Source organism: Prionailurus viverrinus, chromosome B1, assembly GCF_022837055.1.
Source record: "Prionailurus viverrinus isolate Anna chromosome B1, UM_Priviv_1.0, whole genome shotgun sequence".
NCBI classification, from domain to species: Eukaryota; Metazoa; Chordata; class Mammalia; order Carnivora; family Felidae; genus Prionailurus; species Prionailurus viverrinus.
In genome coordinates, this window is record NC_062564.1 from 135,078,884 (window position 1) to 135,104,699 (window position 25,816).

The 25,816-nt window shown below is 36.5% G+C and overlaps 1 protein-coding gene across 11 annotated transcripts in view; it reads left to right on the plus strand.

The window, feature by feature from the left end:
- MAPK10 (mitogen-activated protein kinase 10) overlaps nt 1–25,816 on the plus strand; it is a 557,027-nt gene that overhangs the window by 307,143 nt on the left and 224,068 nt on the right. The window contains exon 8 of one of the 11 annotated variants that reach the window (XM_047857257.1): nt 3,560–3,613. The exons of 8 other annotated variants lie outside the window; for them this stretch is intronic. The gene's annotated coding sequence lies outside the window, so the exon portion shown is untranslated. Of the gene's footprint in view, nt 1–3,559; nt 3,614–20,274; nt 20,351–22,334; nt 22,392–25,816 lie in introns of those variants that run through there. 2 more of the 11 variants (XM_047857259.1, XM_047857260.1) reach the window with 2 other exon arrangements.

A 25,816-nucleotide genomic window follows, 5' to 3' on the forward strand; every position in this document is an offset into this window, starting at 1 on the left:
CTTGAAGACAAGCAGGAAGTAACATCATGAGGCCAAGCACCTAGGTTTAAATTCCCAGAGGCAGGGAAAGGAGAGCCATCCACCCTCCTATAAGTTCACACTTCAAAGAAATCTCTCTGAAGCCTCCAAGAAATGCATTCCTGGAATGCAGAACTGGCTTGATTCTTATCAATTTTTTAAAAAGATTTATATACATATCAAAAAGACCGAGAAAGCATTTAGAATGTCAAGTTTTCTAAGGTAAATGCTAAGGGGAGGGGGAGGAGTACGCTTCCCTTTTGGCATTAGGGAAAAGTTAAGTGTTTTTTTAGATGTATATTAACCTCACAATTTTCCATTTTTGTTTCTATTTTATAGTTGCACTATAGTTTTTTAATTATCCCCATTTCTGTTTCTCCTCTTTCTGAGCAGTTTGCAGTTGTATAAATATCCAGCAAGTCCATAGTAAAATATAAAATCAAGCAGTTACCAGAATTATAATAGGATGAATTTTAAAAACTAAAACAAGGCTCACCTTGAGGGAATATCTTTAAATATATCACATTAATGGTATTATTCTTCATTAGAATTCTTGATTTTTGATTAGCAGCGCATAATATCCTCATTGTATATTACATTCACAAACTCTAGTGGAGATTTTTTGCTTGTGCTTTCAATTAGCTCTTTGAGTATTATTTTGTAGTTTCTTATGAAATCTTATCCAACCCAAGCCTGTAATCTAATAATCTAAATTTTTAATTAGGAGCTTTTCTTATAAGGCCCAATGAATTTCTCCTGAGTTCTCATCAATCATATAAGTAGCATTGCATTTACATGGTAATCTAGGGCCTTCAGTAATCATTCCATCTTCCCGAATAATTTTTCCAACATGCAAAACACAAAGATACCCGTGGCTGTTCTCTAATATCAAAGTCTTATTATGAGGCACCCATTGAAGGATATAGATTGAACTTTAAGTATCTAAGGTACAATGAGTGGTCTTGAGAACAAAACCAAATTGTGCCATTTTTTGCATCAGTCTGATCAATAGTTGAATTGTCCATTAAATCTCCATGAATAATGGGCCTCCACCTTTGTTTACTCTTTATACTGGGCCCAGAGAGAACTTGCATGATGAGCAATATTCATGACATGGCTGAACCACTGTGAGCCCTTCCTCAAGGAGCCTACATTCCAATAGGATTTCCTTTCCCTTTAACTTTATCTCAGACACCAAGTAGAGACACTTCATTCCTTTTCAGTCAAAGTGTAATCTGAGGACAATGCCTTCAGAAGCAAGGTATCCCGGATACCTCTTCTCACAGACTTTAGAAATCAGGTCATCGGATCCAGCATCAGGGAACACACACATGTTTGTGGTGGCTGCAGATGAAAGAAAGCAACATTCATAAACTTTAGCAGCAAGGCAATTTGTTGGAAGGGCATACGAGCAGCAGGAGCCCTGGAGTTAGTGGGGCATGGGGAAGATGGCTAGCAAGAAAGAGGTAGGCGGCTGAAAGCATAACCTGATTTCCATCTGGGGAGAATTTGGCTGGAGTGCTGGAGCTGGGAACTTTTTGCTTTCTTGGTTCTGCTAATGCTGCCCCTTCACACAATATACTTTCAGAAGTCCAAATTTCAGTCACAAGTGTCTGATCAATTATAGCCACCCTCCAGTAACATCAACTTCATTACAGCAGGAGAGTAAAAGGAGAGAGTGATCCCACTTTGCTTTCTAGAGTGGGAGATGTTAGTCTGCCTACAAACTATTTTTGTACTTCTGTCAAATGGTGCTCACTTTATGCATATGCTATTCCAAGTGCTTTGCATGTATTAATTCATTTATTCTTATAGCAACTCAATGTGGGAGACATTATTTTGTCCATGTGTACCATAAACTAACTGGGCACCAGAAGTTAATTTATTTAAGTTTTAAATTTGATTTTTATTTTTTTGGATTTAATTGCCCCAATCGCACAGTAAATGGAAGGGAGAGAATCTGAAGCTAGGCACTCAGGTTGCAGAATGTGTGCCCTTCCTAGTATTGCTCAGCCTTACCAAAGACAAGTGTTTAGAGGTTTAATATAAAGAAAAGGAAAAAAAAGAAAGACAGAAAAAGAGAACATGACAAATCAAATCAACATAACAAATCAGCAATCAAATGTTTGATTTGTTTCGTGATAAGAGATATAATTTCTATTTTTCTCTATCTTTTATGTATTAAAATTCATGTTTTTTTAAATGTGTACTTTTGATGTAATGTTAGATTTATAGGAGATTTGCAAAGACAGTACAGCTTCCATATATAGTCTTTACTCAGTTTCCTTAAGGTTTACACTTCACATAACCAAAGAAGAATGAACAAAACAAAAATATTAACAGTGATCCATCACTATTAGACTTTAATCAATTTCCCCAGCTTTTCTACGAATGTCCTTTTTCTGTTCCAAGGTCCAGTCCAGTATCCTACATAGCATTTACTTACCATATATGTCTCTCCCTCCAAATTGTGCCAGTTCCACTGTCTTTGTCTCTTGTGACTTTGACACTTTGAATGAATAATGGTCAAGTATTTTGTAGAACATTCTTCAATTTGAGCTTGTTTGGTGTTTTCTTATGATTAAATTAAGGTTATGAATTTGGAGGAAGAATGCTTTTTTTAGTGCATTCTGTCAGGGAGTTAGATAATATCAATATGTCATATTACTAGGATTTTAACATTGATCACTTGGTTAAGGTGGTTCTGTATTATTTTTTAATCATGATTTTCTTTACTTACAAAAATACTGCTAACATTTCTAATATTTAGTAGACTTTATTTTTTACCACAGGTTTTGTTATATTGCAAAATCTCCAACTCATATGGGTTCCTAGAACCCACATGACTCACTCTTACTCTTCAGGGACCAAATTCTTGTGATTTAGAATGTAATCTGTTCTTAAACCACACATAGCTAAATGCTCCATCTGATGTATAATAAGCTAAGTGAAAGATGAGCAGTCCACTATGTCCATATTTTGGAGGAAACTCTATAGCCAACGGCAATCCTAATTCTGATACAAAATGTAGTACCACACTTGGAAGTTAGTGAGTTATAGTCAATTCTATTTAATGAGTACCCAGGCCATTTCTTTTCCTGTTCTCGAAAGCCGCGTTTGTTAGTAAGGCCTTCAGGCCAATTTGCCTATTAGCTTAGGTTTTATGATACTATGTACAGCTCATTTAAAACAATTCTCCATACATAAAATTGTACATCTGTCTTTTGATATGTGTAAAACCTGCTAAAATCGTGATGCAGACAAATTATTGTTAAAGAGAACCATTTTGCAGTTGTCCCTGTGAAAGCCCCTGATCTTTTGTAATTTGTATGTTTTGCTTATAACTGAACTACATATTTTAAAACCATCATTTTATACTTTCCTATTTCATGTATATACAATAAACATATTTAATGTAATTTGTTATTATTATTTAAATTATTTTTTCCTTATACTAGAGAGCCAATCTGTAAACTGTTAATTTTTTGCAGCTTTAAGAGCAATATTACATGTTGTTTGGGTGTGTTTGTTTCCTCTGCAGAATAAATCAGTCTGCTCTAGATCTCCAACAGACAGTGAAAAATTTTAATGTTTGGTAAGCCATTTGTTAAAATTAAATTTAAATAAGTGATAATGAAGGTGTGGATAAGGATAGAAAAAAAATAAAATTGCATACTCATGGTTAAGTCAGTGTTACAGTTCTAGCAATGCTCTTATATTTATCAACTCGAAACATGGTGATACTGATTATTTAGTACCCCATTCTTGTGCACTTGGCTTTTGCAAAAAGAACTTAACATTTTTTTTTTTTTTTAATTTTTTTTTCAACGTTTATTTATTTTTGGGACAGAGAGAGACAGAGCATGAACGGGGGAGGGGCAGAGAGAGAGGGAGACACAGAATCGGAAACAGGCTCCAGGCTCTGAGCCATCAGCCCAGAGCCCGACGCGGGGCTCGAACTCCCGGACTGCGAGATCGTGACCTGGCTGAAGTCGGACGCTCAACCGACTGCGCCACCCAGGCGCCCCAAGAACTTAACATTTTAAAAAGTTACCCTCTGAGTAGCCATCTAGTCACATAATCATTAGTTTTTATCTCAATGCTTAGGCACTTTAAAGAGCATCTTAGTAACCTCAGTATTAGATTTAAGTTTGTTATATGATTGTCTTAAAACAATTTTATTAGTTTCTCACTGCTAATATATAGTATGGAACCCTAGAACCCTGGCTTTTGATCTTAACATTAATATATGAGAAATCATAAAAATTAAAAAAAAACCCAGTTTACTTTCCAGAATATACTACAAATGATATGTCTACAAACCAGTTTTTCCTCTTTTTGTTTTGTTTTCCTTTTTGTTTGTTTTCAGGTGAGTGTGGGGAAATGGGAGAAACCATTCAACACCAGGGAGTAAGACACAAAATTAAATATTTCTATAGACCCTTTTAGGTTCCCGGACAGATTAAAGAGCGCTTACTCACAGAGAGCACACATTAGTGCTTTGCTGGAGCTGGCACGCACCAGTTTGCAGGAACCAGTTGTTAAATTCTAAGGAGTTTTGTCACCCAGTTGTTAAACATAGCCATTATTAAAATCAAATTGTATAAACTCACAATTAAATACTATTAAAAAAGGTAATGAAAACTCGAGACTCACCATTTCCTAATTTTTGAATTATGCTCTAGCATTTTTACTATGTTATTTCCCAATTCTGTGTCCAGAGATTTCATGTTGTAGCCTGATAAGCTTATGATTCACATTATGAGTATGAGTTTTCTTAAAGAAAATAAAACTAAATACGGTGGGAGACCATGTGATTTAAAATCACTGTTCTCCTGTTACTACTGACTACCTGTCAGTCACACATACTACCCTCCTGCTCACCTCAGGGTCTCTGAGCTTGCTGCTGTATTCCCTCTGCTTGGGACCCTTCCCCTCCACTGCACATTTGGATATCTATTTTTTCCCATCAGAGTTTATATGTCATTCTTTTGGAAAAACCATACCTGATTATCCGATCTAAAATAGCCCACCCTGTACTGCCTATGCTCTGACATGACACATTTGCCGTTTCTTCACATGGTCTTCATTTTCCTTGAAGCACTCACTACTCATTGAAAGCATATGGTTTATTTGTTCATATGTTTACTGCCTTTCTCTCTTACTATACTATAAACTCCCCAAGGTGAGGAAGCTTCTATTATCCTTGTATTTCTGATTTTTCGATGCCTAAAAGAGGGCCAGACACACAGTAGATGGCCAGTGTATTTTTGTTTATAAAGTGACTTAATATTTGAATAGACCATAGCAGTGAATGTCATCTAACTTAAAATAGGACTTGAGAGATAATTCAAGTAATATTCAGATATGGGATAAAATGAAGTTAGACTACTACCACTTGACAAAAAGAGGCTCTGAAATACTGACATAAGCAATTGCAAAGAAAACACTTCTTTTGGTGGGGGTTGTCATTTATACACATAAAAAGATATTGAACTTTTGCCAAATTTCTTGAGGGGCAATTTGGGAGTAGGTTATGTCAAAATTCTAGTTAGAGATGGGATTGTACATTACATTAATTATTCTGTACTCATCTGTGGAAAAATCCTTCTCAAGCAACATAATTTACATGAATGAGGGAGAAGGTTTTATTTTAAGGAACAGCAGCATATTCAGATTTTTTTGTGGCAGTCTTCCAGCTACAGAAGCTAGCTGTCAAGAACTACTTTCTTTCCCAGAAGACTTTTGTAAGGGGGAAGCTGAGGCTGCAATTCTATTCCAAGCCAAACTTTGTACAATATGAGCAAATAAAATGCAAAAGAACAGTTTTGGTGACTTTGATGAGGGTAGCTATTTCTAATATTGAAGAGCCTAGTCAAGTTTATTGCTGCTTTTTAAAAAGTGTGATCTGGGGATGGATAGATTATCTGTAATACATACAGTACTGAAATGTATGGTTCATAAACTGAGGAGTAAAAGGTAACAAGGATATTGCTTAAAAGGACTAAAGTAGGGTTTGGCAAATCTTTGGGGAAAAATTTATTTGTTATTTCTTTCATGTATTCCACAGGTAGTTTTTAAGCACTAATTATGTGTCAGGCATTGTTTTAGATGCTAGGAGTACATGAAAGAAATACTTGCTATCCTTAAACAGTCTAATGGAATAAAAACAGGTAAACAGGTTATTGCAACACAGTGTGATAAGTGGTAGGATGAAAATGTTCAAGGCTTTCTAAGAGCACATGAAAGAGACAACTAGCCCAGGTGTATGATGTTTGAGAAACTAATCACATGATCATGATTCACCTTGTGGGTTACAAAGTCTCTGACTGATATGCCAAGACTTAATTGAAAACAATGACATACTAACAAATGTTTAAAAACTAGCTCTTCAGAGGAACAAACCCCCCACGTTTGTGGTGTTTGCTCATTTCTGTGTTATAAGTATTTCTACTTTGTTGATTTTAAAGCTACCAGTAGGATGTCACTGAATGTGAAGACAAGAAAGGATGGACATTGTTTGTTCTAAATCTTTTCTGAGATGGTACGGGCAGGTTGTCTAGTGAGGTGATAGAAGCATCTCTCTGGTTGAAGAGGACAGAATGGAGGCACAGAGACTAGTTAGAGGCTACTTTATTAAACCAGGAAAGAGATGATATGATCTAAGTCATGTTAGTGAAACTTGAGCAATTTGGAAAGGTATTTAATGGGTAAAGAAGCTTTTATAGTAGTGGTTAAGAGTTAAGACCATGGACTCAGAGTCAGACTTTGAATCCAAATCCTGGTGCCACTTAACTAGCACTGTGATGCTGGGCCAGCTTTAAGCCTCTCTGGGTTTCAGCGTCTGATTTATAAACTGGTGATTATGTTATCACTCTTATGTGGATCCTGAGGAACTTAACAGAAGACCATGGGGGAGAGGAAGGAAAGAAAAAAGTTAGAGAGGGAGGGAGCCAAACCATAAGAGACTCTTAAAAACTGAGAATAAACTGAGGGTTGATGAGGGGTGGGAGGGAGGGGAAAGTGGGTGATGGGCATTGTGGAGGGCACCTGTTGGGGTTAGCACTGGGTGTTGTATGGAAACCAATTTGACAATAAATTTCATGTTAAAAAAAACTGGTGATTATGATAATACCAATTAAGGTTGTTAAGGGGAATAAAGTAGTCAATACATATAACCAGTAAATGTTATCTTTAACAATACAGAGGAGATGTTGGTGGTTAATGATTAGTGTGATGGTGTGATGGTAAGCAAGGAAGGAGGAAGAGGAGTCAGGATTGACTTTTGCCTTTCTAGTCTGTTTGAGCAGGTGGATAGAGGTGTAATTTTCATAATCATCACAGTGGACTAGTAAGGATGAAACCAGAATTGGGTGTGTGAATAGGAGGTAAGAAGTACAGACAGAGCGCATATTAGGGGTTTCCAAACCTGGATGCATTTAAGATCTTTGGGGGGCTTTAAAAAATACAGATTCTATGCCATGCTAGGCTTACTGACTCAAATTCTCCAAGGATAAAACAAAGGTATCTGAATTTTTAGAATGTTCCCAAGGTGATTCTGATGAGGTCAGTTCACAGGAAAGCATGTCTGTACTTTTTAGAGGAATTTTCAAAGAATTTAAGTTTATGAAGGGGGTAATAGGAGGATATGTCAGGAAGACCTTGAAGAATGGAAACATAAGGATCTACATATGTGTAAATTTTGATGGGAAGGAGACAGCAGACATGGTATATTTGAAGTTACAAAAGAAGGAGAATAAGTGACAGAGGAAGCCTCCTGGAAAATGAAATAAATGCAGGTTCAGGATGATAGGAAGATGAACAGATCCTCCAATAACCAAAGGGAATAAGAAGGGATGGGTATAGATCCAGGTGTGTGTGTGTGTGTGTGTGTGTGTGTGTGTGTGTATAGTGCCTTACGGTTAGGGTTAAGTTATGATTTGTAGAAATAATTTGAAAATTTTCTACTTACTGGTTTGATAGTGACTGCTAAGTTGTTCTCTGGTACTAATTTTCTTTTTATTCTCATTGGTAATAGAACATCCCTTGCAATGACCTGCCTTGCAGCTAATGTGATTATGTGACTATGTTTGGGCCAATGGGATATGAATGGGATGATGTGTATATCTTTTAGTAAAGATACAGTAAGTGGTTTACCCTGGGATTACCCTTTCTCCTTCTACCTGACTGGGAAATGACTAAAATGGCATTCAGTCTTGGATGCAGAGGTGAAAACCACATGTTTTCATCATGTGAGGGCATGAGCCAAACTTCCCACTTGGGATCCAGTCTATCCTCCTGAGTAGTGCCTATACTGTTTGCCTATCTGCCTTTGCATGCTATGCCAGAAGAAAATGGGCATTTATCTTATTTAAGTATTGGATTTTAGAGTCTCTGTTATAGCAATTTAGGACTGTACCCTAACTGGTACAGACAGATTCTGCATTCTCTGTGAGTGAGGAGATGAAATTATTTTCTAAGAATTAAGAGTTGGTTGGAAAGGGCATAAGGTTTGAAAGGAATAAAATTAGTTTGAAATCGCTAGTAAGTTGGGAATAAGATTATAGAGATAGGTATGAGGAAAACATAGAAACATTGCTTGGTAATCGTGAGGAATAGAAGACCACTGATCATGGAAAAAGGAAACATGATATAAATATGAATTAACAAAATAAACTCAACAAAATAGGGAAAGTGCTAACAGTTTTAATGTAGGCCATACAATTTCTAACAGAAATGCTCACATTTCTCAGACTTATTCTTAAAAACCGTTCAGTGATAGTAAAGATAGAACGTACATTTTCACTGTTACTTATTGAAAAGCTATACATATATAGCTTACAGACTTGCTTGACTTTGAAGTCAAATATACTAGCTGCATTTAATCACTAGATCAAAGATGAATAAAGTGCTAGGATCATCGAAATTAAGTAAGGTGGAAATGCTTTACCCTTATCATGGGAGCTTCCTGAAGAAGATGGCTTTTTAATGAAAACTCAAAATTCATATATCTTTATACCTTGAAAACTAGAGCCCATATTATTGATTATGCATTTCTACTATCGTACATCTTTTTGAGAGATAGTAAAATCATATTTGACTTTAAGATCTTTTAGGCCTGGACAGATGTAGCGCTATAGTCTTTCATACAGTGGTGAAACTTTTTATGGCATTTAATGTTCTTTGGGTCTTCCACACTTGATAAAATGTGATTTTAAGTGTGATGTTTCCAGTTTGGACCATGTAGAATAAAATGTTTGGAATCACTCAATAGAAGTAGACTATATAATTTCCTTATCATAGATTTCACTTTCATTTTACCAGAAAGATTATGTGTATTATTTTAAGTTGTGACCTTCTTTACATTCTAGCAATGGAACACCTAGTGACCCTATGTTTTGCACAAAATTAGCTAGAATTTTGTTCCCTAAGTAGTTAAGGGGGTAAAGGTTTTTATATCTCTGCTTATCAGGCAGTGAAATTAGAAGTGATTCTTTAAGAATCCACCATGATCATGGGGTGCCTGGGTGGCTCAGTCAGTTGAGCGACTGACTTCAGCTCAGGTCATGATCTCACCATTTGTGAGTTCGAGCCCCAAGTCAGCTCTGTGCTGACAGCTCAGAGCCTGGAGCCTGCTTTGGATTCTGTGTTTCTCTCTCTCTCTGCCCCTCCCCTACTCATGCTCTGTCTCTCTCTGTCTCAGAAGTAAATAAACATTAAAAAAAAATTAAAAAAAAAAAAGAATCCACCATGATCAGAATTGTCTATATATTCTGTGAAAAAAAACTGGTGCATGTTCACCCAGTGACCACACAAAATTACAATCATAGGTTTAATTTTCTTTGTTCTAATCTAGATCCCTTGTTTTGGTAAAGTGGGGAAAGTTTATAATGCCAGCAGTTTGGAAGATGGATAAGGTATATTTGTACATGTAAAGCCTTAGAGAAGCTAGAAGTTCACTCGGAAAATGTTTTATTTGGGAGACAAAGCCCTAAGCCAAATTCCTTATTATCCTCAATTTAATTGAGAAGAATTGCTTAACCTCAGCCTTTCTGTTGAGTTTGATTGAAGGATAAGTACTAGCTGGAGGTGCACTGCAGTGCTGGATACCTTAAATTGTCTTGAGACTGCTGAAGAGGGGTTGTATGTATGTAACAGGGGCAGGAACTGTGTGAGGGGACACACTCTTCTCTGTTCTCTTGCCTACTATGCAGATGAACAGAATCTTTAGAGGCTGAACAATAGATGCACACATTGCATGAAGATACTGGCTTGACAGAAAAAGAGAATAGCAAGGGATAAAAAGGAAGTTGGAAAGGAAAGAGAAAGTTTCATCAAGAGACAGACAAAAGGAAAGTCAAGGAAGAGAGTTGAAAGTGAGAGTGGGAAAATCAGAAAATCAATAGGAATGAGGAAAACAAAATAAGATTTTAAAGAAATGGGTTATAAATTAGATTTCATGCAATATTTTTCAAGAGGTACACCTAGGAGTTAGAATTACTTTTAATTACCTCTGGTTGTTGCATTTTGTTTCCTTGAATACAACACTTTGCAGCAAATATTTGAGTTTTATGTAAAAATCACAAAAATTATAAATTAGCTCTATAGACTTTGAAATACTTTGGATTACCACTGTGTGAAAATCAGATATGATGAAGACAAAAACTTTTATATAATATTAATATCTGATTTCTAGAAGAGTCAGACTTGGTGACTCTGGGTAATAAGTCAAATTCTCTGGACATCATAAACACAGCTACAAAATTGTATTGGTTTCTCCTAAAATATTTTACTGACCTCATCACTGTGAACCAGTTTATATCTATGCTATGAAAGTACAAATGATACATATTTACTATCTTCCCTTGGTTTGTTTTATTGACAGGACTTTAGAAAAGGATGAAATGCAAATTGTCGTTTTGAGAATTTTTTGGATTTTGCTAATAGGTGCAGCTTGTATCTTGGCTTTATTAACTGTTCAGAACAATTGCCTTTATTTTAGGCCCTGGACAAGATAAAGTTCTGCATCACACAGCTTTTATTTTCCTTATATTATAGTGGAGCTTGTGGTTTCCCTAAAGCAAGAATAGTGGTGTGGACCCCATATTAAATAGAATTTGTAGTTTTCAAAACATTTAAATAGAATAATGAGATTCCATAATTAGATATATCCAAGTGTTAGTTTCACTTGGTTATTTTATTTTGTAGAATTTTAAAAAGCCCTGCAAAATAACATTGTGATATTATATTATAAAGAGGGCTGCTGGGATACCTGGGTGGCTCAGTCAGTTGAGCATCCTACTTCAGCTCAGGTCATGATCTCACCGTTCCTGAGTTCAAGCCCCACATCAGGCTCTGTGCTGACAGTTCAGAGCCTGGAGCCTGTTTTGGATTCTGTGTCTCCCTCTCTGTCTCTGCCCCTCCCCTGCTTGTGCTTTGTCTGTCTGTCTGACTCTCCCTTTGTCAAAAATAAACATTAAAAAAAATTAAAAAAAAAAAAAGAGGGCTGCCATAGACCCTCTGTCCAGGAGGGCAACTGCACAATTTGCAGATGGCTGCTAAAGTGAGAATCAAATCATTTGCCAAAGTTAGTGCATTTCGTAAGAGAAGCAGATGATGCAGTTTGCTCCATATGCATGTTTGGCCCTAGGATGTGTGAGACCTCCTAAGCTTGAGCCATCTAGCAAATATCCTCAGAAAATGTGGAATTGAGTCAGAAGCAAATGGCAGAAGTGGTTTGCCTTCCCCAGACCTATGAACATTTTAGCCCACTTCTGTTCAGACTATTCTTGTATAGATGTGAGCTACATTAAAAACAGCCTCTACAATAATAAAATAAAAGTGGCAAAATGTAAAAGAAATCATTTTAAATATTGCGTTTTTATGTTTCTCATCCAAAATCTTTGACTTAAAACTTCATAATTAATATAAATATGTGGAAAAAATAAACTTCAAGCTCTAGTTCACACTACAAAGAAATTAATTTAGGATAGATTAGAGACTTAAAAGTATAAGCTAAATCCATAAAACTTCAGGAAAAAAATTAAAAAAATGTATCTTACACTTTAGAGTATGCAACATTTCTTAGGAACCAGAAACTATTATTATAAAATTAAAAAAATATGGTAAAAATAAGAGGATAAATTCTGCCTATTCAAAAACAGTGCTTGGAAGATGGAAAGGTAAGCCATGTGCTGGGATTAAATATTTGCAATATAGATTCTAACAAAGGACTAGTTCTCAGAAACATACAACATACAATATAGTGATTCAGTTTCTTTGTATGTTACCCTATGCTGTGCTCACCAGAAGTGTCATCTGTCGCCATACAACGCTATTACTATACCATTGACTATATTCCCTGTGCTGTGCTTTTTTTTCTCATAACTAATTCTTTCCATAACTGGAAGCCTGTACCTCCCACTCCCCTTCACCCATTTTGCTCATCCCCCTACTTCCTTCCCTCTGGCAACCATCAGTTTGTTCTCTGTGTTTATAGGTCTGATTCTGCTTTTTGTTTATTTGTTTATTCACTTGTTTTGTTTTTTTAGATTCAATTCCATATGAGTAAAATCATATGGCATTTGTCTTTCTCAGTCTGACTTCCTTCACTCAGCATAATACCCTGTAGTTCCCTCCATATTGTCGCAAATGGCAAGATCTCATCCTTTTTTATGGCTGCATAATATTTGTGGGTGTGTGTGAGTGTGTGTGTGTATGTGCACTGCATCTTCCTTTCCATTTGACTATCAACAGGCACTTGAGTTGCTTCCATACTTCCATATCTTGGCCATTTTAAATAATGCTGCAATAAACATAGGGGTGCGTATCTCTTTTCAAATTGATGTTTTTGTTTTCTTTGGGTAAATATCCAGTAGTGGAATTATTGGATCATACGTTATTTCTTTGTCTTTTTTTTTTTTAAGTGTGAGTAGGGGGTGGGGGTAGGAGGGAAGTGAGAGAGAGAGAGAGAGAGAGAGAGAGAGAGAGAGAGAGAGGAAGCATCTTAAGCAGACTCCATGCCCCATGCAGAACTGGACATGGAGATAGATCTCATGCCCCTGAGATTGTGACCTGAGATGAAATCAAGACTGAACCACCCAGGCACCCTGAGTATATGGTATTTCTACTTTTTATTTTTGGAGGAAACTCCATACTGTTTTCCACAGTGGCTGAACTAATTTACATTCCCACTAACCATATACAAGGGTTTCTTTTTCTCCACATCCTTGCTAACACTTGTTATTTCTTGTCTTCTTTTATTCTAGCCATTCTGACAGGTGTAAGGTGATATCTCATTGTGGTCTTGACTTGCAATTCCCTGATGATTATTGATATTGAGCATCTTTTCATGTATCTGTTGGCATCTCTATGTCCTTGCAAAAATGTTTATTCAGGTCTACTGCCCACTTATTAAGGGATTGTTTATTTGTTTGTTGATGTTGAGTTGTGTGAGTTCTTTACATATTTTGAATATTAACCTCTTATTGGTTATAACATTTGGAAGTACCTTAACCCATTAAGCAGGTTGCCTTTTTGTTTCATCGATGATTTACTTTGCTGTGCAAAAGCTTTTTATTTTGATGTAGCCCCAACAGTTTATTTTTAATTTTGTTTTCCTTGCCTTAGGAGACCTATCTAGAAAAATATTGCCATGGCCAGTGTGAGAAAATTTACTGCATGTGCTCTCTTCTAGGATTTTTATGATTTCAGGCCTCACATTTAAGTCTCTAGTCCACTTTATTTTTGTATATAGTGTTAGAAAGTGGTCCAGTTTCATTCTTTTGCATGTAGCTATCCAGTTTTCTCAGCCCCATTTATTCAAGAGACTGTCTTTTCCCCATTGTATATTCTTGCCTCCTTTGTTATAGATTAATTGACCATATATGTATAGGTTTGTTTCTGGACTCTATTCTGTTCTATTGATATGTCTACTTTTTTGCCACTGTCATACTGTTTTGATTACTACAGCTTCGTGCTATATCTTGAAATCTAGAATTGTGATACCTCTGGCTTTGTTCTTCTTTCTCAAGATTGCTTTGGTTATTTTGGGTCTTTTGTGGTTCCATACAAATTTTAATATAATTTCTTATAGTTCTGTGAAAAACACTGTTGGTATTTTGGTAAGGATTGTATCAAAACTATAGATTGCTTTGGTTTTCAGAATATACGTTTGAAAATTCCTATGAATCAATAATAAAATGACAAATAAGCCAGTTGAAAAAAATTGGGCAAAATATTTGAACAAACGTCTGACAAAAGAAGACATTGGAAGGGCCAAAAAGCACTTGAAAGGTAACAACATCAGGGAAATCCAAATTAAAACCACAATGTAATACCATGTTATACCCACAAGAATGTCCACAATTAAAAAGCTGACCGTACCAAATGGTGATATATGAAGGAACTAGACTTTTCACCTATTGCCAAAGAGGACAAAATGGTACCACTGCTTGAGAAAGTAGTTTGGTAGTTACTTAAAAAGTTAACATATACTTATCTATGACCTAGTAATTCCACTCCTAGATCTTTATTTACTCAAGAAAAATGAGAAGTGTATTTCCACAAAAGACTTGTACTTGAATGTTCATAGCAGCTGTATTCACAATTGCTCCCACCGGAAACAACCCCAAAGTTTCAACAACAGGTGAACAAATAAACTAATTGTGGTAATTCATTCAGAGAAATACTACCCACTAATAGAAAAGAATCAATTATTGATGCATGGCACAACATACATGAATCTGAAAAACATCATTCTTAGAAAAATCAACCAGGCACACAAAATTATATGTTGCATGACTCCATTTTATAAAGTGCAAGGACAGGCAAAACTAATCTACAGTGATAGAATTCAACCCTGCTTGCTTATGGGGTAGGACGATGATCTAGGAGTGACACAAGGAACTTTCTGGGATGAGGGACATATTCTATGTTTTTGTTAGCTAGTGGTTGCAAGGTGTATTTATGTATCAGAAATCATCAAATTATACACTTAAGGTTTTTGCATTTCACTATCCATTGATTTTATCTCAATTAAAATTTTAACTCTTAATTATTATAGTATATCCTAAATGGTACAGGAAGTGGTTCAAAGGAGTTAAATATAAATAACAGCTTTATCTTAAAAGCAAAAGTAAACAAAAGACATTTGATTTATCTTCTACTGTTTTAGAATATAAACTTTGGGACTTCTTAGTACTGGCTTATCCCTCTGAATTTCATGTGTTTTACACCTATCTGGATTCTAGAAATTTTAAATTAATTTTAATATTCTTCTGCACACACAATTCTAGTTATACTACACTATGACAATATTCTGCCTTCCTAAACTTTTGATAACAATTATAAAATTTACAATGGTAATCTCCACATTTCACTATTACATTCACTCTGACTTTCCTTTACTCTTTTCTCTTTCAGACAAAGTAAGTAAAAATTAGCTCCTAATAATATACTAAAATGTTGAATGTCTGAAGTCAAATTAATCTCTTATTTTCATGTGTCAGAATGCTGAGCAAATTTTGAACATAAGAGTTCAGATCTTTAGTTGGGATTAGAAATGTTAGAATTTTGCATTCAATTCCCATGCCCAAATGGATGTCATAATAAACTGATTCATGTAATACTTTAAAAATATTTTGTATGTTTTTGAAAAAAATTAAGGTGTTTTAAATTAATACCTGCTTTTTTTCTTATTTGAAATTGTAGACTCTTTTATAGATTGATGTCATATCTTCAAAATACTTTTCATAGTCTTTGCATTATAACATACACTTATTCAGAAAATAGTCTCAGGATAACATATCTTACTTTAAAAAGTAAATGACTTTAAAATTTTTTAAATTTAGGCCAGTTTACCATAGAAATGTGTTTTAATCAGAATTTTCTTATTAAACATTTTCACTACTATTATACAAGAACCTTGAATATTATATGGCCCTAAGGATTGATGACAAATACTGAATTTAGTGTCATGGCAACTTGTATTAGGATGAGATTTAATTACTTTTGTATTTTCTGTATTTTGTTACCTAGGAATTTATTGTTAATCCAACCATGTCTGGGTTTGACTGAGCAGGTAGGAGCAAGGGATATAGTATTTGAAGGGGAAGTTCTTTCCAAATGGGAGTATACAAAGGGAGGAAAAAAATATGAATTAATAAATGAAGTTGGCTGCATAGAAGTGAGAGAGTAGATACAGAGATGTGGGGCCTTAGATTACTAAGACAAGATGTACAGACTCAATATGCTCATAGGCACTCAAGCACTTTCTGAATTGAATTATTAAGACCTAGGAATTTAGAGGAAGAACTAAAGGAGTGTAGCGAGGTAGTCATGGTGATAAAAAGGGAAGATTTTAGCTGATGCAATTTAAATTAACTGTAAGAAGAGATTTGAAGCAGTGAGGCTGGCAAAAAGAAATTTGAATTTGTTAAAATGACAAGAACCAAATACATTAAGGTGTTCAGGCATATGTTATAATGACAGAGCAATGTACTCACTCTGTAGCCTAATAGCTTACTATAATAGACTGGTGGGTTCTAATAATTTATGTAGTTTATGTTTAGGAGGTTTAGAGAGGAACACAGAGAATATCACATTACATTGCAGTAGTTTGTTTACTTTTTATCTCATAGCATAGGAATTACTTTCACCTTTGTATAGCCTTCATAGTTTGAACAGAGAAAAGTGCATTCCAGGCATTTAATAAATGTGAGTAAACATTATGAAGTCAGTAATCAAATCATTACTGTATATGTAACACTGTGTACTATGCACTAGTCTACACACTGGGCACATGATGGAGAACAACATAGAAGTATTCATGCCCCTCAAAGGTATTACATTCTACTGGGGGTAAGAGAATGGGTGAGACAATTATATGTAGTTCATTCATCTGTTTATTCATTCACATGCTGGTAAGTTCTAGAAAGCATTTAATATATGGTAAATGGGAAGGATGGATCAGTAACCAGCTAGAATTGTCAGTGAAGATCTCTGGGAGGATATGATACTTTAATTAAGACCTGGATGGTGAGCTGGAGGCAGCCATATGAAGACCTGGGAAAAGAGTATTTTTAGAAAGAAGGAATTTCAAAAGCAAATAAGCAAAGGTAATGAGCTTTGCATGTTCAAGATAAAGAAAGAAGGATACTCAGACTAGAGTATAGTAAATAGTAGAGGCTGGAGAGACATGAGACCTGAGAGGCAGCCAGATGCCATTAATGCAGAACCTGTGGGCTGTGGTAAGGAATTTAGATTTTATTCTAGTTGTAGTGAGAGCCAGGGAGATAGGGTAATGATGAGCTCTGATTTATGCTTTAGATTTATCACTTTGGCTGCTGTGTGATGTCAAGACTGTGGGCAAAGGGCAACTAGGATGCTATTGCAATAGTTCAAGTGAAAGATCCTGAAGGTTTGGAATAGAGCTGAGGCCACAAAGATGGTGAGAAAGTGGCCTGGTTTGGGATCTAATTTGTAGCGGAGTGGGCATGACTTCTGAAGAATTGTATGTGGAATATGAGAGGAAGACACAGGACCAAAGAGGACACATAGGTTTTCTACTTGGGAAGTTGGGGGGATTGTGGAGATATTTAGAGAGATGGAAAACATTTGGTGAAGGGAGTAATGTGTGTGTGTGTGTGTGTGTGTGTGTGTGTGTGTATAGTTTTTTTTTTTTTTAGCATGTTGTTTCAATGAATGAATTTGATAAATATTTCTTGAGCATACCCTATGTTCCAGCCTCTGTTCTACATGCTGGGAAAACAGAAAAAAAGAAATAGAAACTCATCTTCAAGGAACTGACATTGTAATTGAGATAGACAAACAGCAAATAAGTAAATATACACTCCAGTTTGTTAGATGCTGGTAATATCTGTGGATAAATATAAAAACAAAGGGAACGTGAATGCAGCAGATGGAGTTTGGCTTGCTATTTTTAAAGTATGGTAATGGAGGGCCATTTTATAAGTTGACATTTGACCAGAGGTTTTAAGAAAGTGAGGGTACTAGACATGTGGATATCTAGGAAAAGGAGTTTCAGGCAGAGGGAACATAAGTATTTCTTTCTTGTTCCTTTGCCTGCCATGAAGCAGGTGTGTGTTGGTCTTATTAGAGAATCACTAAAGAGACAAGTGTGGAATGAATTTGGGATGGGAAGAATGGTAGCAGATGATGCCAGGAGAGGCAGGACAACAAATGACATAGGGTGTTGTGGACCATTGTAAGGAATTTTTCTTTTACTCTGAGAAGCCAGTGGTGGGTTTTGAACAGAGGAATTCAGGGGCACCTGGGTGGCTTAGTCAGTTAAGCATCTGACTTGATTTTGGCTCAGGTCATGATCTCATAGTTCATGAGTTCGAGCCCTGCAAGGGGCTCTGTGCTGACAGTGTGGAACCTGCTGGGGATTCTCTCCCTCTTATTCTGTCTCTTCCCCTCCCCTATTCATGCTCTGGCTCTCTCTCTTTCAAAATAAATAAATAAACTTAAAAAAAAAGAAACTCGGTAGAGGAATTCATATTAAAAAAAAAGACATTTATTCAATTATTGTGTTGTATGTAGTCCCCAGAGAGGCAAGAACTGATACAGAGAGACTAGTTAGGAGGAGGCTGTTTTGATGATTTAACTTGGAAATATTAGTGTTTTAGATCAAGATGGTATTACGAGGATGATAATAGGTGATTGAATTCTGGATATATAATGAAAGCAGTGCAGATAGAATTTACTCACAGATTGGATTTGGGGTATTAAAGTAAGAGGAGGATCAATTATGGCTGAAAGATTTTGGAAGGATAGAATTGGTATTTATAGAAATGGGGGAAGACCTCAGGATGGATAGTTTTTTTAGGAGAAAAACAAGTATTCAGTTCTGGGCATTTTATTTTTTTATAAAATTTTTTTTTCAACGTTTTTATTTATTTTTGGGACAGAGAGAGACAGAGCATGAACGGGGGAGGGGCAGAGAGAGAGGGAGACACAGAATCGGAAACAGGCTCCAGGTTCCGAGCCATCAGCCCAGAGCCTGACGCGGGGCTCGAACTCACAGACCGCGAGATCGTGACCTGGTTGAAGTCGGACGCTTAACCGACTGCACCACCCAGGCGCCCCTCTGGGCATTTTAATTATGAGACACCTATTAGACATATAAGTGGTGATGTGGAGTGTGTACACACACACACAAACACACACACACACACACACACACTCAGGGCTTCAGTGGAGAAATCCTAACTATAGATACAAATTCGGGAGTGGTCAGAATTAGATGATATTCAAGGAGACAAAAGGAGATAACTTAGGGAAGGAAAGGAGGAGTGAAAAGATCTAAGGACTGAGCACTTCAACATTTGGAGGTCAGTAGATCATGAGACTTAAGAGGAAAAGACCAGCTCAACAGAGAATTCAGAGACTAAAAACTTCTTTCAAAAAGGAGAGAATGGTTAACTGTGTCAAATGATACCAAGAGGTCAAGCATGTTTGGGGTCTGAAATTTTATCATTGGATTTCACAACATGAAAGTCATTAAAGTTTGACAAGATCTGTTTCAGTGGGTGCTAAGGGCAAAAGCCTAACTAGAATGGATTCAAGAGAAAAGGAGAAAAAGGGGTTTGAAAACAACAAATATAGACTTTAAAGGCGTTTGCTGTGAAAGGATACAGAGAAATGGGATGATAGCTCAAGCGGGACATGGGTTCAACAGAAGCTTTTGTTCTCTTTTTTAGGATGAGTGATGTAGACAGACATTTGTATGCTGGTGAAAATAATTTAGCAGAATGTGAGAACTTGCTATAGGAAAGACTGAGAAAATGAGAGTTATTAGAGCAAGTGCACAAGAGGAAGGTTTGGTTGGCAACGATCTGAGCAGCAACACTACTTGCATTATTGTGGACCGAATGGCAGAAAGAGTAAGAGTTGGTGATGGAGAAATGACAAATAAAATATCTTGAATTATGAGGTAAGGTTATTAGGTTATAGTGGAGCAGAAAGGGTTGTTGAAGATTTCAGGGCAGCAAGAAGAGGGAATGAAGCAGTCATTTGGGATCATGGGAATTTCTTTCTTTCTTTTTTTTTTAAAGTTTATTTATTTATTTTGAGAGAGAGAGAGAGAGAGGCAAAGAGAGAGAGAGGGAGAGAGAAAATCTCAAGCAGGCTCTGTGCTGTCAGTGCAGAGCCCAACATGGGGCTCGATGTCACAAACCATGAGATTGTGACCTGAGGAGAAATCAAGAGTTGGACAGTTAACTGACTGAGCCTCTCAGGTGCCTCATGGGAATTAAATTTCTGAGGGAAGAACCATGGCACTGTTGAGAAATGTGGACTCAAATTTGAAGTGAGTTAGGATTTCATTATTTTAGGATTTTCTCCAGTAGTGTTCATTTACTCAGGTTCTGGCAAGAATAATTGGGTAGTTTTTTTAAGCAAGGGCCAGGGTTACTCCATGCAGATATGATGAAGGAAGAGCTTACCCCATTTTAGTAAATAACAAATCCATCATTCCATAACTTTGGAGCCATGGTTGATTCCTCTCTCTCTCTCTCTCTCTATCCCTTTTTTATTCCAAATCTAATCTGTCAGAGAGCAATTACAGTGCTGGACCATGTTTGAGATGCTGAATAAGGAGGGAAACAAGATTATTTGGAGTCGGGGATTGGAAATGAAAAGTGGTAGGGAGGAATGGATTGGAGATCCCTAGTGAGGATGGTAAAGTACTGGTATGGATTACTGGATGAGTGATTTGGATGGAAAGCAGGTACAGTTGAAATTGAGATTTGAAGGTGCTGCAATTATCCATGATGGTTAAAACTTGAGAGTAGAACCATGTGAAATTGGAGAAAAAGTCTTCAGAGTTAAGGTGGTCACGAAACTGAGAGGCCAGCATATGTGCTGGGAAATGTTGAAGGAAGGATGATAGGATAGTAGAAGAGAACAAAGACATTAAGTTAGGTGGTAAGGTCATTAACAAATAAGAGAGTCACTAGGTGGTGGATTCATGGAATAAAAAGGAATGAATGGCAAACTAATGAAACAAGCTTCAAATGATTAAGTATTTGAAAGGTAAAGATTTAGGATTTGAAAGATAAACTCTTTGGAGAAGGCTTTGGAGAGGAACAAACTAACTTTACTTGAAATCTCTGGGAAATATGGAGTATAAAACAAACTACAGCTACCACTTGAGAGCAATGTAAGGGCAAGTCAGATGTCAGTTATAACAAGAAGGTAAATAATTTGAGGACACAGGTGAAGGAGTTTGCTGATGAAAGACTTTAAATACCAGAGGGCAAGATGGAAGGGTACAAGAGAGAGGGAACAGATTAGGGCATGTCCAGAGCAGTATGGAGGTCAACCTCCCTGAAAGAATGGGTAATTTGACAAGCTAGAACTTGGGAGAATGATGGAGGGGAATGGTAAGGTTAAAGGCATGATGAGATTGGTCCTGTAAGCCTCAAAGCCAAGTATTTGAAGACGTTCAAGTGGACGACTCTTCCTTAAGTGTAGGAGGTAGCTCATGAGACTATTCAGAGAATTAAGATGTTGGGATGGCTTGAGATATTGGGAAAAAGGAAAAGGATACAGTGGGAATAATTAAATTTATGTGGCTTTTGATTCAGAGACTTTCTTAGAATTTTTCTTTTGTCTACTTATCTAAAAATTGAAGGAGGGCAATTTGATTTTTGCAGAAGCAAATTAAAGCATTTGTGGGAAAATCTATGCTAAAATAATAACTTCTGTGAGCTTTTTCATTCAGGACACTTATTTTGTAGATATTAATCATTTCCAAATGATTGCATACATTTACATTTGAATCACATACCTGTTAATTTGTTTCATCTACTTACTCAGCATAGAAGCTTGGGCTGAAGACCAAAATGATCTGAATAGCTTGGCTCCTCAAATAAACCTGAACTCTGATATAAAAGAAAATACGGTACACAAAGACATACCCATACCATCAAAGGTGGATTTGATCAGGGTTGAAATAAAAAGGCTTATCATTTTGAGAGAATGCATACTATCTTTTACATTGTTGTATTTTTCATATTTTGCACTGTCTAGGCCTGATTATATAGATGCAGATTTAGTAATCAATTCAGAGTTCAAGAGGATTAAGTGAATTTCAGAGTTGCAAACAGAATGAAGCTTCTCAAAATCCTGGTTCATTTAAGATTCACCAAGATATTATTAATACACATTCATCAACCAGGGATCAAATATATAAACCTTTTCTTTGTTACTTTTTTACATGATTTGAATGGATATTAATATGATCTGTGCCAATTGACTTGGGATGGTAGAAAAAGTAGGAAATGTCTATTTGGTTTAGAAGATGCCGCTTAACCTCTGTTTCCAGGTGTCTCCAACATCATCAGCCTGTGAGTACAAATGGGACCAGATTATAACAGTCAGATGTCCATCTTAGTGCTAGTTACTATTCTAACCATTTGCATGTATGAATCTGTGAAACCTCACATCAATACTGTGAAGTAAAGATTATTATTATCTCCATTTTATAGATGGGGAAACTGAACCATTGATCATTAAATAACTTGCCCAAGATCAAACAGCTGTAGGTTAGCATCTGAGCCCAAGGACTGACTCTAGACCCCCAAATCTTATTAATGTGTTGTGTGTTATTTCACACACCACAGGAGCTCCAGCTCTTTACCAGCTGAAAATGGACCTCATCTTCCATTTACCAGATATTCCTCTTCTTTCCCTTAGTGTTTTTTTTAATTTTTTTAATGGTTATTTATTTTTGAGAGAGAGACACACAGAGTGTGAGCAGGGGAGGGGCAGAGAGAGAGGGAGACACAGAATCCAAAGCAGACTCCAGGCTCCAAGCTGTCAGCACAGGGCCCAATGCGGGGCTCTAACCCACTACGGGATCACGACCTGAGCTGAAGTCAGACACTCAACCCACCAAACCACCCAGGCGCCCCTCCCTTGGTGTTTCTTATACCTAGCAAACATTTGAGGGAAGTTCCAAAAAGTTTTTCATATGTTCTCTTGAACTAATCTGCCAACCCAGTTTACAGTATTTCTGCCAATTGTTCCTTTCTTGGTTCCACCATCCCCTCATCTATATCTCTGCTTATGAAGCAGCCTTGCTGTCTGATGTGAAAATGTTGAAGTCTCTGTTAAAGGTGCTGTCCCTTGCTGTTTGGAAAGCTATCAGTCCCCAAGGTCAGAGCAGGTCTGGAGGTCAGATGCAGAAGTGGATAGTGAACCTTGCCCCAGCTCTGGTTATCACCTCAATACTGTAATAGAATTGCTTCTGGACAGTATTCCAAAAAATACCATTGAAAATAGTTTCTGCAGCTTCTGTCTCTAATGCATCTGTCTTTGTGCTCCACATATCTTAAGGGGTTGAATGAGAACAGAAACATTTTCTTGTTCTTCTCAGTGCCTATGTGCCAGAAACAAAACAAAATGAGATGAAAAACCTAACTGGGTTCCTTTCTGTCACGAAAGCCAATGCATCTCAAGTTATATTACAGGATACTCAAGGGGGTCATCCATGTGTTCCATAGTGTGGCAGGCTGCCTTTGTGTTTAATAAGGGTTTGAATTCACGTATCTCACAACAGATTTTTTTAAGGCTGTTGGATGAAGGAATGCTTCTGAACAGGTTCAGAATCTCTATATAAACTTCATGCCATCAAAAAACAAGAAAGGACACATATTTTAGCAAAAAGAGGCATATTAAGGAATTTTATTAGAATCTTGAAGAGCTAGGTTGCAGGGCCTGAGGCATAAATACTAATTAGATGATGATGTTTGTCTTGAGGGTCACCAGTCTCCTCCTTTTCTTTTTTTTTCTTTTTTTTTTTTTTAATTTTTTTTTCAACGTTTTTATTTTTTATTTTTGGGAGAGAGAGAGACAGAGCATGAACGGGGGAGGGGCAGAGAGAGAGGGAGACACAGAATCGGAAACAGGCTCCAGGCTCCCAGCCATCAGCCCAGAGCCTGACGCGGGGCTCGAACTCACGGACCGGACCGCGAGATTGTGACCTGGCTGAAGTCGGACACTTAACCGACTGCGCCACCCAGGCGCCCCGCCTCCTCCTTTTCAACCTTTCAGTTATCCTTGCTGTAACTCTGTATCAAAATCAGGAAAAAAACAAGAAGCAAATATAGCTATCAATTTAACTTTAATAACTTTTTACATTTTAAACTTCTAATGATAGATGATAGATTTCTTTATTACCAAAAGGGTTTCAGATATCACTGACAGGGACTGGAAAGAAGGGCAAGAAGATTTAAAAAGTCCTTTCTGACAGCCTTAACATCACAAATCACAACCTCTCAGCTATTCTGACTTTAAAGCTATTCAGTTAGTAGGACTATTTAAAGATTTTTTTCTAATACATACTGAGAAAGGAAACAGAAGTATCTTGTCTCTTCTTGTTCTTGTGTGGTGTGAAACTCATTTGCCTAGGAAAGTTTTTACTTTGTCAATGTTTGCACTTTAAAAGACCATATTCTTAATTTGGACTGGTAACTGTGCCAAATATCTTGGCAGCTTTACAAAAAGATAGCTTTAATGTTAAAGGAAAATCATATACATTGAAGGCTGTCATAATATGTTGCACTGATGGGGAAAGATGGAATTAATATGACATTTTCTTGTTAACTTCAAATTTCAAAATCAAAAAACATTTTTGATGTTTTTACAAGCAAGAAATAAAAGTCTTGAACACATAACTTTTTTTGCTCTTTATATCTGCAGCAACTAGAAATAATAATATACTTACTTTTATGTTTAACAACAATCATAATTGTGATTATTTGGTTTTGTGAGTTAATATGAGAAAATTAGACAGTGGAAGATTTCTATAGCTACATAGAATTAAAATTCCCCAATATACCTGAATGGACCTTTGAAAATGATCCCTTAGTCGGTGTGCTTCATAATAGCTCTTGGGTATTAACTATGTTATCAATAATAATATAATATACAACATTTTTTTTTCTAGCACACATTATATGCTAAACATCAACATACGTCATCTTTAGTGTTTATTAAAACCTTGGATGATAGATCTTGTTCTTCCTAATTTGCAAAAGAAATGGAAGCTCCAGTAGTTTTATTGACTTGCTCAGGCATCAGCAAAATACTAGAATTGAAGGTCAAATGCTCATCTATCCAGAACCTAAAGCCTTTGCTCTTCAACTATATCCTGCTACATCTCCAAAATAAAAATTAATCCCTGACTATTCATCATATCGATATGTAAGTGGTAGTGTCTATAAGGGCATGGGTAATTATTTTGGACAGGGAAATATAGAATGGTCATGAGGGAAACAGTAAATAAAAATCATAAAAAACAAATGTTAGAAGTAATTCCACCTAGATTAGACGAAGTTTGGAAAAATAGGAGCACTAAAGGTGGATCATGGCTGGTGGGTAAAACAAGTAGAAACATTAGGAGAAGGAAAACATATTACAATAGAATTGAAAAGTAGTAGAAGCAAAGGTCTTCAGTCAAAAGTCTGCAAGAAACAGCAAACTCATATTTGGCAATTTGAGGAGCATTTAATAAAGGGGTTAATTTAAATATTGGACAGGGTATAGAGAAATAACAAAGGATAGTGTGATCTCTAGGGTAAGTAACAATAGGAAGCTATTACAACCCATAATTCTGAAGGTGTGAGGGGACAGTAGTTCTTAAAATTTGAAGATGACAGATACTGTGGAGAGAGCCATAATACAATAATTATGACATTTACAGCTACCTCACTGACCCCACAAGGAGGGTGCTCAAGGAACAAATATCCCCAACTGCCTTCCTCACCCT